The sequence below is a fragment of the Chiloscyllium punctatum genome, chromosome 17, assembly GCF_047496795.1.
Source record: "Chiloscyllium punctatum isolate Juve2018m chromosome 17, sChiPun1.3, whole genome shotgun sequence".
Taxonomy (NCBI): Eukaryota; Metazoa; Chordata; class Chondrichthyes; order Orectolobiformes; family Hemiscylliidae; genus Chiloscyllium; species Chiloscyllium punctatum.
Window position 1 is genome coordinate 96118571 of NC_092755.1, and position 12325 is coordinate 96130895.

Genomic DNA, 12325 nt, shown 5'->3' on the forward strand with positions numbered 1-12325 from the left:
TATTATTAAGGCAGAGGTAAATTAATTCTCTTTTGGCAAAGGAATCAAAGTTTATCAGGGGTAAGTAAGAACATGGCATTGAAAGACAAACAGTTCAGCCATGATTTTTTTTAAATGATGGAGCCTGCTTGAAAACTACTTCTATTCTAGTCCTAATTCATATATTTGGATGGACTCTGCTCTGGTGTTCTTCTCCTCTTACATACAGTGTGTCTGAAATACTGTAAGAAAGAAGGAAGCATGATAGCAGCGCCTTGGATGTAATTTTGAAGATTTACATGTAAGATTAGTTTACTATGAATGAGTAACAAATAGAAGTGAAAATGGTGCTGAGCAAAGAAATAATGCAACTACAGGGGTGTGGACTGTAACAGTAGCAGCAAGTGGAGATGCAATACAATGTGGCTGCAGTGAAATAAGAGAAACAGGGAGAGAAGACTTGGAAGTACAGAACTGCCTTAATCAAGAAGAGATCCTTTGCCTTACACATCTGAGCACTTCTCAACTAGTTGAGGTGTGATTCGGGGTAAAAAAACAAATCAGTGTCTTTCAACCACAAGTTGAAAATTATTTTTGTAACATTGCAGTATATTTTCATGTAAAATGAGTGTTGTGGATTGATCAGCTGTTGTTAAAAAAAATCTAATTTTCATTTCCATTATTTGTGTCATGAACAATTTATCAGTATTCCTAATTGTATCCTAATTAATTAATTAATTAATTAATTCCTAATTGGCAAGTTGAAAATCTATCCCAATATTGAACCTAAACTGAATAATGAAACTGGGAAAGCAGCTTACCAATTCTAGTTACATTTTTTCTGAAACATATTTCAGATAGAAAAGACACTGCCAGATCTAAAGCTAGAAGATCAGATACTGAAACATGTCCTGAACTAGAAGGTAAATAAATATGTGTATGTGTTAATGCTTTGAATCATGTGCCATTTGGAGGTAATCTACTTTCTGATCGACAAGGCACAACTCTATCATTATGTCCTACTGGATGGATATTCGAGAAATCAGTATCTACTTGAAGCAGCTTCCCTTTGTCACACAAGGTGCAGAAGGATGAAAAGCAGTGATTAGACAAAAAAGGGTCAGATATGTAGAAACCCTGTGTTATTAAGGTTCATAATACATAACATTATTATTTTGGAATTTGGATCAAAGATGGTGAAAAAAATATTTCAGTTTTAGGGTTCTTTAAAGATCTTCAGAAAATCATTTTGAACATTAATCTTCCTGGAGATAATGAATTGCTGACTTGGATTTTGTGATCTCCAGAGAGAGAGGTGAGGAACCAGATACAGGGTCATGCATAGGAAAAGACACCTATACTACCAGAATTGCTGTGCTCTTAGCACATCCCCCCCCTCCCTTGTTGGATTTGTAGGGATCAGTCAAAAGTGTAGTCTTTTATTGAATAAAAAACCCAACTTGAAAAGAATGAAAGAGGTCTCTATTAGATAACTCGTGTTTCTGTACTAACTGATCAATGGACATCATTACGTCTCCCTCAAATAAATTGTCCATGCAAGACACACCCCTAGCTGCCCAATGTTTGAATCCTGAATCTATCATCCCTGGTTGAAAACCCAGCATACTCACTATCGGTGTAAGAGAAGATGTTTTGCCAATATTGCCTTCCTTCTGCCGAATTGCCCTCCATGCTTTAACAGTATTGATGACTATTGGGTTATGGCAATATTCCCTAACTGTCCTCATTTTGTCCAGAAACAGCAAACTGGTAAGGGGGCACCTTGCCTAGGAGGCTTCGATATCTCGCCATATTGAAAGTGAATCCCCACAAGCCCAATAATCACAGAGGACAAAAGCGAGCTTAGTTGGTAGCTTTTAATGTCCACAAGGTCCACTGCCTCGAGTTTGTGAAGCAGTTGCAGTTTAACTAATTTAATAAGGGGCCACTTCTGATGCCAAATAAAGAAGCTGAACCAGCCTTTCAGCCTCCTAAATGTTTGCTCATTAAAAATCAGGGGGAGCATCCATATAGGGTCTAGCAAATGGGGGAGAATATTCATCTTAATAAGTGCTATCCAACCCAACCACGAGACTGGAAGTGCCTCCCATCTTTGAAATTCTTATTTAAATTTATTAAATAATTGGATAAAATTGGCTTTGCACAGCCGATCCAGAACTGAAGTAATGAAAATGCCCAAATACACAAAACCCTGCTGTGACCACCTAATTGGGAATCTATAGTCACCTTCAAGACCTAGCTCCTTCGTAAGACCACCCATAGGCATAGCCTCTGATTTTGCAAGATTAATCTTGTACCCCGAAAAAAGGTCAAACACATAAATGCATTGTATCAGGTGAGGCATTGAAATTGCTGAATTTGTCAAAACATTAGGACATCGTCTACATACAACAAAATCTGATGTAATTTTGACCCCACTTCTGGATCTGATATATTGGGATCCTCAAGAATGGCCTCCGCCAATGGTTCAATCGCCAACGTAAAAAGCAGTGGCGAGAGAGGACAGCCCTGCTGGCTGCCCCTAAAAACATTAAAATTACTTGATCGTACCCCATTGATGATGATCGCCATGAGAGGGCCACTATAGAGAATCTGTACCCATCTTATGAAGACTTCGCCCAAACCAAACCACTCCAGAGTATAGAAATGTTATGGCCACTCGACTTGGTCAAATACCTTCTCTGCATCTAGAGAAATCACTAATCCCTGTATTGACTGATGTTGGTATGCTTGAATTAGATTAAGCAGCCTCCTAACATTATTGGAGGATCTGAAACCCTTTATGAAGCCCATCTGATCCTATTTAATAATAGAAGGTAACAGCCTTAATGCTAGAGTCTTAGAGAGGATTTTAAAGTCACATTTAAGAGCAAGATGTGCCTGTATGAAGCACAGTCTTCTGGGTCCTTCCCTTTTTTAAGTGAAATATTGGACGCTCTAAGAGTTGGTGGGAGAAAAATCATGACAGTATGAATTATTAAACATATTGAGCATCGGGCCTGACAGTATACTTATAAATTCCTTATAGAATTCACTGGGAAGTACTTCAGGACTGGGTGCCTTTCCACTCTAAAGCTGCCTCACAGCTTCCTGCACTTCTTGCACAAACAGTCCAAAGATGTGCAGGTCAGATGAATTGGCAATGGTAAATTGTCCATAGTGTTGGGTGCGTTAGTCAGAGGGAGGTGGGTTGCTCTTCAGAGGGTCGGTGTGGGCTTGTTGGCCCGAAGGGCCTGTTTCCACACAGTAGGGAATCTAATCTAATCTAATCTATCAACTGAGCCTAAATTGATGTCTCGGAAGCCCGAAATTCCCAAGAAAAATATTCCACAAACTTGTTATCCTTGAGGATAAAGGGATCCATTCATCAGTGCCTTGAACCCACTGTAACATCCTTTAATCTTAACCAACAGGTACAGTGGAGCATGATCAGAGATGGTAATATTACTAATCATACAAGATACTACCAAATCCAGGGTTAGCGCAGGGGTCAGAAAAAAAATCAATCCTGGTGTAACATCTGTGAGGATTGGAGAAAAACGTAAAATCTCTGCCTGTAGGGTGGAGACGCCTCCAGACGTCCACCAACCCTAATTCCACACACAGATCCACTAACAGTTTAGTTTGTACAGAGGGTATCAAGGGACCTTTGGGCAACCTGTCTACTGTGGGATCAATGCGACAGTTAACATCTCCCCCTATGTGCTGGAACTCGTAATATATCAGTTCGATAAAGCATCTACCAAAAATTTAAGGGGATAAGCTGGAGGGTAATAAACATTTAAAATACCATATTCTTCCCCATTTATCAAGGCTTTAAGAATTACAAACCTCCCATGTGTGTCTTTAACACTTTCTAAAAACTTAAATGGGAGATTTTTCCTAACTAATATAGTCACTCCCCTACTTCTGGTATTAAAATGATGAAAAATAAACGCAGTCAAAGCTATTCTGCTGTAATTTCAAATGTTCCTTGTCATCCAAGTGTGTCTCCTGTAACAAAGCAATGTCTACATTTTCCTTTCTAAGACTCAAGAATACCTTCTTCCTCTTAATTGGTGAGTGACTTCCCTTGAAATTCCAGGAACACCATTTAACCAAGTCATTAGCCATAACCTTCTGCAATAACATTTAAATTCCAGAGAGGAGGAACCCGAACCACAAATCGCTGAGCCTTAGTATCACATGATCCACCAAATATAAAAACTCTATAAACTAAAACCACAACATTTAACAAACCTACAAAACTATTAAAAATTAAAAACAATGAAAACCAAAAAAAAACCCAACATATAAAGCGCCAACAGTGCTGTTCCATAATAGAAGTATGTTTGTGGTTTCCTCGGCAAGTGATTTAAAGGTGTAATGTTCGGTCAGGATGCTGTAAATGTGCGACAATCACAGAATTTTGGAAATAAATGCATATTAATAAGACTAAGGGATGCAGAATATGATAATAGAGCAAGGGGATTGAAAAGGTGGTCGTAGTGTGAAAAAGTGAGTGAGAAAAGGACAAAGGCTGGGAATTGCAAACTGCCTCCACAAGGAAAAATTGTTTTGCCCACCCTAACAGTTGACCGGCCAAATAAATGCCTTGGTATCTCTGGCAACTGACTTCTTTAAATCTTTAAGGGATAACAATAGGACGGTATCCATCTGCAAAGGCTGTTGTGGTGGTGTCTGTACCTGTGAACCAGAATGTCCAGGTTCACGTTCCACCTGCCCAGGCACGTTTTGAAACATACTTGAACAAGTTGATTTTAAAAATCTTGGACAAGGTAATTGCTTCACTTAAAGTGCATTCAGTTGTTTTTGCACCTGTTCAGGAACAAACAATTATTGTATGCAAATTAGTTTTGTAACATTGAGGTAGGTTTCATTAAAACAAAAAACTGGTTTTGTAGATGTGCCATTTTTCTAATAAATATCTAATTTTCATTTTATTATTTGTAGATCGGGCATCCAATTTGCATGGTTAATTGTATGCTTGGTTGAAATTTGAAAAAATATCCTATTATTCACTCTAATTGATACAAGTAATTGTTTTTTGCTGTTGTTGAAATAAATTAATGAACTGAGCAGTACTGAATTTGAAGAATGCTACTATATGCCTAATCCAATACTAGCTTCACTTCTTCTGAAACACTGCAGATAGGAAAGATACTCGCAGATCGCAAGCTAGAAAATCAGATCCTGAAAAGTGTCACAAACCAGAAAGTAAGTAAAAATATGTGTACATATTAATATTAGACATTATGTATAATTAATCAACAATTTCTTTAGTTCCTCATCCAAAACCTTGTATACAAATGCAACACTGTGTGCTTTACAAATTACTGCTGGATGGATATTGGAGAGCAGTGCTAAGTGCTCTGGAAAGGAGAGGCTGCACAAAGCAGTTTCACAGGAGGCAATTCACCCTTAGGGGAATATTTCTGAAATACCCCATGTCAAATGCAACGTTCTGACCCAGATTCCAATGACATTCAGACTAAGATTCACTGGAGTGTCACTGCTGCACCTATGAGTGATATTCAAATCTGGTCTATAGAGGCAAAGCCAAATATAGTTTAACCTTTGTTATTTGTTTTTGTATTTGTAAGAGGACCTTAGTCCGCTTCAGCTGATTGACTTGAAGATCAGTACACTGCCCAATATCCAATAATCAGTGTTAGTTGATGAGACTGTCCAAACAGGCACAGAAATTGTTGACCTACTGCAAGGGAATCAGGAAGGAGAACGGAGTCCTTTATTGGCGAGTTCCTGACAATGACAGAGTGATGAAGCAACACATCCTTCCCACAGCCACAACTTATCCAGGTTTTGTAGCAATTTATGATCAAGTATACACCTAATGTTGGTGTCATCTGCAAACTTACTAACTGTGCCTCTTCTGGGTAATCCAAGATGGAGGACAGAAAAACTTTCTGGCTTTAACAGCTGCTCCTTTTTTGAGGTATATTAGGTATTGGAACTGATTTCTCCGAATTCCAGGAGCAGCTCTTACTGTTGCATTGTTTTGGAACTTCAGAGGAAAAAAATGTCAAAACAACAGCACCTTTAAAAGGGAGAAGAGCAGGCAAAGGAAGTACATGATGAGGTCAGTGCAGGAGAGAGAGAGAGAACAGTGAACAGGTGCAGTTACTGCCTTTGCTGTTGAATTCATGTATCGCTGGACATCGGAGTGTGTCTGGGAAGATTAAAGAACAGTGAAATTCACAACTGATTTCAGAGGAACCTGTTTGGGAGAGGTCACAGCACAGAAACAGAAACAACAGATCACTAGAAGGCCATGAAATGAATATTACAGACGATAACCTCTAGTAACAGGATCAAGTGCAATTACATATTCACAGACATCTTCACCAATTTCACAAAGGCCATTAACCCACCTGTGGTGAAAATACCTCAGTTATGAATGTAGGTTTGCTCGCTGAGCTGGAAGGTTCATTTCCAGATGTTTTGTCACCCTACTAGGTAACATCTTCAGTGGGCATCACGCAAAGCACTGCTGATAATTCCTGCTTTCTATTTATATGTTTGGGTTTCTTTGGGTTGGTGATGTCATTTCCTGTGAGACAACACATCTATCCTGGACAAGCCAAACAAAGACACGCACAAGAATTCCTAGAGGCATGGCATTCCAACCGGAACTCTTATCAACAAATACATCGAGTTAGACCCCATCTACCACCCCCTGAGAAAAGGAACCAGAAGTAACTTCACCACAGGAAATGACATCACCAACCTAAAGAAACCCAAACATATAAATAGAAAGCAGGAATTATCAGCAGTGCTTCGCCTGAGGGCCACTGAATATGTTATTTAGTAGGGTGATGAAACATCTGGAAATGAACCTTCCAGCTCAGTCAGCAAACCTACATCCAAAACCTCAACCTGAACTACAGATCTTCTCAAAACTCACTAATGCCTCAGTTATAGCCAACGTGTTACTGTATGATTGATTTTTATGTCTCAGTATCCCATGTAGACTTTGAGAGCAACATTCTATAGGAACCTTTGCTAAGTTTGTGCTTAAATCCACATTATCCCCTATCATCCAGAGGGTAATAAATGGTATGAATGATTCACTATACTCGACATAATCTTGTCTCTGGAGAGTAAACAAAAATCAGTCCCACTACCTTCTAGAGATAGCTTATCTTTATAATAGCACTCATTATCATCCAGTCTCCAGTCTTATCTACTTTGGATCAGGCCCATTCCTTCCCATTGGCCATACCCTTGGGTTCACTTAATGCATCATTTAATACAGATAACCAACTTAATGAGTAGATAGCTGAGCATCACATAAAGCTAAGCCAAGCATTTGAGATTATGACCAAGAGGACTAAGAGAGAAGTGCTGAGAAGCAAAACTGAACAGGACTGACCTTACCTTGGCACAAGGGTATTCATCTGAAATTAGCATGTCAACAGACCAAAATAAAATACAAGATGATTGAGATCCTGAATCCCACAGAGTCATCAAGAAGCTGGACACAAGCTGTTTGTATGCTCTTGAAGTGGTAATTGGACACAAGCCTTGGAAAGCAGTTCACAAAGAAGAGTTGATTGAGGCCAAAATTCTAATGGATGATGTTGGAGGCAAGCAGTTCACTCAGCAATATTGCTGAACTCAAAGTGTTGTTGATTAATGACTTGAACGAAATGCAGGCAGATAATAAGGAGGAGTCTTGGAGTGAACTGTGTATTATGAATCCAGGGCTTGTGTCCAATATTGGGAGGCCTACTGCAGCCTGGAAGACAGCGCAGGGATACCTTGCTGGGATGCCACAATTGAAGTGACAAGTGCTACTTGTCACACAACTTCTGGATACCTCAACAACCCAACTCAAAGTAGGTGATCTATCACAGGCTCTGGAACCCATGAAAAGTATCAGTACAGATAGGAGACTTAGATGGTCCTTTCAAGAGCAAATCTGCCTATCTCCTCAACCTTTAGAATTTTCCTCATTGGAGTTGCCAAAAAAACCTAATGTAGATCCATGTGTTCTAGCCATTATAGTACCATTGAACCTGCTGATTAAGTAACTGTTTTGGAAATTGTGACTTTTTACGACGTGTAGGGGCTTCCAGCAGCTAGTAGCAATTGTGAGAGATGACTCTGAGTATGGGAGCCCACGCAGTCAAGCAGAACCCTTTGGAAGAAAGGGTATGCTTGTCAGGAAAAGGTTTCTTGAAATAAGGAAGGGACAGATGAAGTATTTTCTCAACAATATGAACTGTGCACTTATTTGTAAAAACTTATAATAATCTTAGTTTTTCCATCATGCTTGTAAAGACTTGATGCCAGTAGAATAGGGAATCCCTGCTTCATGATCTTCAAACAGCCTGTGTATTTAAATTTCATAATACTTAATTAAGACAAAAAAATAGTATGACATGGTTCTCACTCTAGTTAAAAAGTCCACCTGGAAAGTTCATATGCCATTTCTGCACATAGTTAGGGTCAAACCAAGTCTTTCTAAGAAGTGTCGGGAGAATTAACTTTGCAATCATATAATTGAATTTCATGTAAAATTCATGTTGTGAATGGGACATTGTTCTAAAAAAGTTTCCAATTTTCATTTCCATTGATTCCTTTATTTGTACAATGGACAACTGATTGGCATTGTTAATTTAATGCCTGACTGGTAAGATGAAAACATATCCCATTATTCATTCTAATCAATAGAAATAATTGTCATTGCTGTTATTGAAGAAGTAAACAATATTGGAAGTGTGAAAAGCTACTGTATGTATTATGCAATGCTAATTGTGTTCCATCTGAAACATATTTTAGATAGAAAACATACTTCCAAATCAAGAGCTAAAAGATTAGATTCTGAAAGATGTCATGAAGTAGAAGGTAAATTAAAGTTAATGCATATTAGTAATTTAAATTATGTGTTATTAATGAACATTTTACTATTTTCCAGTCAATGTGACTATACGCAAACAGGCAGAACGCTGGATCCTTTATGCCACGGGATGGACAAAGGAATATCTGCTTAAAGCAGTTTTACTTTTCAATGCATGTGTGATAGGTGAAAATACAGTCCATTTTTCACTCTAATCATTACAAGTAATTGTTATTACTGTTATGAAATGTATTGAAAAATTGAACAATTGAACAAAAGCTAGTTCATGTCTTACTCAATTCTAATTAAACATTTTCTGAAAAAAATTTCAGATAGAAACGATACTCCCAGATCTTGGCACAGGCATAGAGGGCTGAAGTGCCTGTTCCTGTGCTGTAATTTTCTTGGTTCTTTGTTCTAGCTAGAGGTATAAGATCAGATCTTGAAAAGTGTCATGAACCAGAAGATAACCAAAAATATATGTATGTGTTGTCATGATCTATGTTCCCTTTAATTTCTTGAATTTCTGCACAGACCTCCAGTCTGTAAGTCCCTCAGAATGGCTGTGTGGCCATAAGTAACAACACACTCTAACACCAAATTGCTTTGGGATATCTTGGACTTTTAAGTATGGCAAGTTTTTTTTCTAAAATAGATATACAAGACAAAAAATGACTGAGTCCATAAATTAAGTGACTAACTGGAGTAAATTATACTAAGCAGACTATACTGAATCCTCAGAGAAAGCACAGAATATCATGCCAGAGGGTGTGAAGGGGATTACAGAGAGCAACATTTTAAAAGAAGAGATGCCTTTCAGAAAAAAAACAGAACTGTGAATTCCTTTTGCTACAGGCATTACAAGGGACTGCAAATTCTTCTCAGCAGAAAACTGAGATCTGTAGGATATGCCCCAGACTGCAGTTCTGATTGAAATATAAGTTTGTATTTTACGCTTCCAGGAATGTACAAGAAAATGAGTTAAAAACCAACAGTAACACCTAGTTTCACTGTGAGAGTACTGATATGCAATGTGCAAGCTTGCAATTTGTGTTCCAGTATGACAAAAGTTAAAAATCAAACAACACCAAGTTATAGTCCAACAGGTTTATTTGGAAGTACTACCTTTCAGAGTGCCACTCCTTCATCAGGTAGCTACCTGACAAAGGAACTGTACTCCAAAAGCTAGTACTTCCAAATAAACCTGTTGGACTATAACCTGGTGTTGTGTGATTTTTAACTTTGTCCACCCCAGTGCAACTCCTGCAGCTCCTCAGTGTGATAAAAGGCATTGTAAAGGGACACAACTGAGAATATCCAATGGACACGCATTTTCAGGCACATAAAACAAAATAAACTCTGTTTCTGTCTGATTTCTACAGACAAGTAAAATCAGCAAGATTGCTCTTAAAGGAAATTGGATAACCCAATTAAATGCTGAATCAAGAATCTCTAAATATTTACAATGTAGTCATAATTGTTTTGCAATCTATTCATCTAAACAAACCAAAGATTGATTTGTATTTTTTATAACTTTTAATTTTTAGACTCAGTTCTTATTTCTAATCTGTGCATGGTGTCATTTTTATTATCTTTATCTCCTGTTCTCATACATAATAAACTCACTCTTTCTTTAATTCAAAAATGCCTGTTTAATTTGGCTCCTTTTAAAACATAACGATGTTTGGGCTCTTGGAAAAGGTATCTCTTTTAAATTAAATTTTTTCTGATTAATTGTTGAACACAATCAACAAACAAGGGGAGGTAGTTTATCCCTTCTCACCTGGGAGCAAAGCCATTTTGGAGTAACCCATCCAGAAATTGTAACAAATTGAAGAATCTCACACAGAAACTGATCATAACAATGTTGCTAGTTTAAATTATATGTCATTAATAGGAAATTCCTCTATTTGCCAGAAGACATAATTGTAAGTATAGAAGCGTATCTCTGTACCCTTGAAATATGTTCCTGGACATTGGAAAGCAGTAGTATCTATACTCCAAAAGAAAGAATGATCAAACCAGCTTCACTTTCTAATGCAATATGTACAGGAAAAGATAGCAGTAAGTAAAGGAATGAGGATAAAGTCTGTTGTAGTGACTGTAACAATGTCAGTCAGGTGGACTTCACAGAATAAGAGTTCCCTGATTTGGGCAGTTAATCTAGTCCAATAATAAAAATAAGACATGCATGCACAGATTGGAAATGACAGCAAAGTTATAAAGAAAACACAAATCAATCCTTAATTTGTTCCTAATGAATAGATTATGAAACAATTATGACAACATTGCAGTTGTTTATAGATTCTTGCTTCAGCATTTTGTTGTGTTATGTTCCTGAAATTGGGTGTCCATTGGACATTCTCAGTTGTATCCCTTTACAATGCTTTTTATCATACTGGGACACAAATCCCAAGCTTGCACACTGCAAAACAGTACTCTCACACAGTGAAACTAGGGGTTACTGTTGATTTTTGGAGTGCTGGCTGACAGATAAGATAACCAGTGTCAGCCATCCTATTCACTCTGAGAACTGGCTCTGAGGGAGCTGGATCAGTGTCAAGGACTCTCCACGTGTAAATAAAGGGTGACTTGGTGACAGGATACTGGCTTCTGTGAAGTTACTTCAGTGACGACGAGAGCAAAGCACGCTCCTGAAGAAATTCATTTGCAATAGTTGGCTTTGCTTTGGAGTAAGCATTTCTGGCATCATGCTGTTACTTGGGAAGTTTGACTAATTTGATCCTGCCATTGAAAACTTGGGCCAATATATGAAAAGAATGCATTACTCTTTCTGGGCAAATGACATTGGGGCACATAAAAAGCAATGGGTAATTCTCCTGACTGTTTGTGGACCTGCAGCTTTTTTAGTTATTAGGAACTTAACTTTTCCTGAGGCACCAGATTGGAAAATCTTTCAAGAGTTGACAGATTTAGTTAAGGAATGTTACGACCCCAAGCCTCTCTAAATCTGAATTTGTATATGAATTTTTGACTAGGTTAAGACAACTGGCAGAGATATGTAACTTTGGTTTAAACCTTAATGAGATGCAGAGAGACCATTTTGCTATGTGAAATAAATGATGTAATGATATAACAGCACCTACCAGCTGAAGCCCAACTGGACTTCAAATAGGCAGTACAACTGGCTTCATCATTGGAAAATGCAACAAGTGGATCATATCAGTTGCAGGACATTCCAATGGAAGTGGGCGTACTCGCCAATGAGACTGAGCTTGGGGAACACCACTTGAGTAAAGGCAATTGCATGGCCTCAGGGCATATCTTGAACAGAGGAACTCTAGGTCAACCTGGCGTAAAAGCCCAAAACAAGGTCAAGCCTTGGCCAAATGGGCAACATTTTCTTCAGAATGTGGGCAAGCAAGCCATTGAACTTGCTGCAGTATGCCAACACGAGACGCAGAAGAGTCTCACTATCCAGAGTGTGCAATCTCCTGGATA

The 12325-nt window shown here is 38.2% G+C and overlaps 1 protein-coding gene across 1 annotated transcript in view; it reads left to right on the plus strand.

The window, feature by feature from the left end:
• LOC140487662 (uncharacterized) overlaps nucleotides 1–12325 on the plus strand; it is a 269506-nt gene that overhangs the window by 85831 nt on the left and 171350 nt on the right. Inside the window, exons 8-10 of the mRNA XM_072586945.1 lie at nucleotides 837–902; nucleotides 5152–5217; nucleotides 8942–9049. The gene's annotated coding sequence lies outside the window, so the exon portion shown is untranslated. The remainder of the gene's footprint in view (nucleotides 1–836; nucleotides 903–5151; nucleotides 5218–8941; nucleotides 9050–12325) is intronic.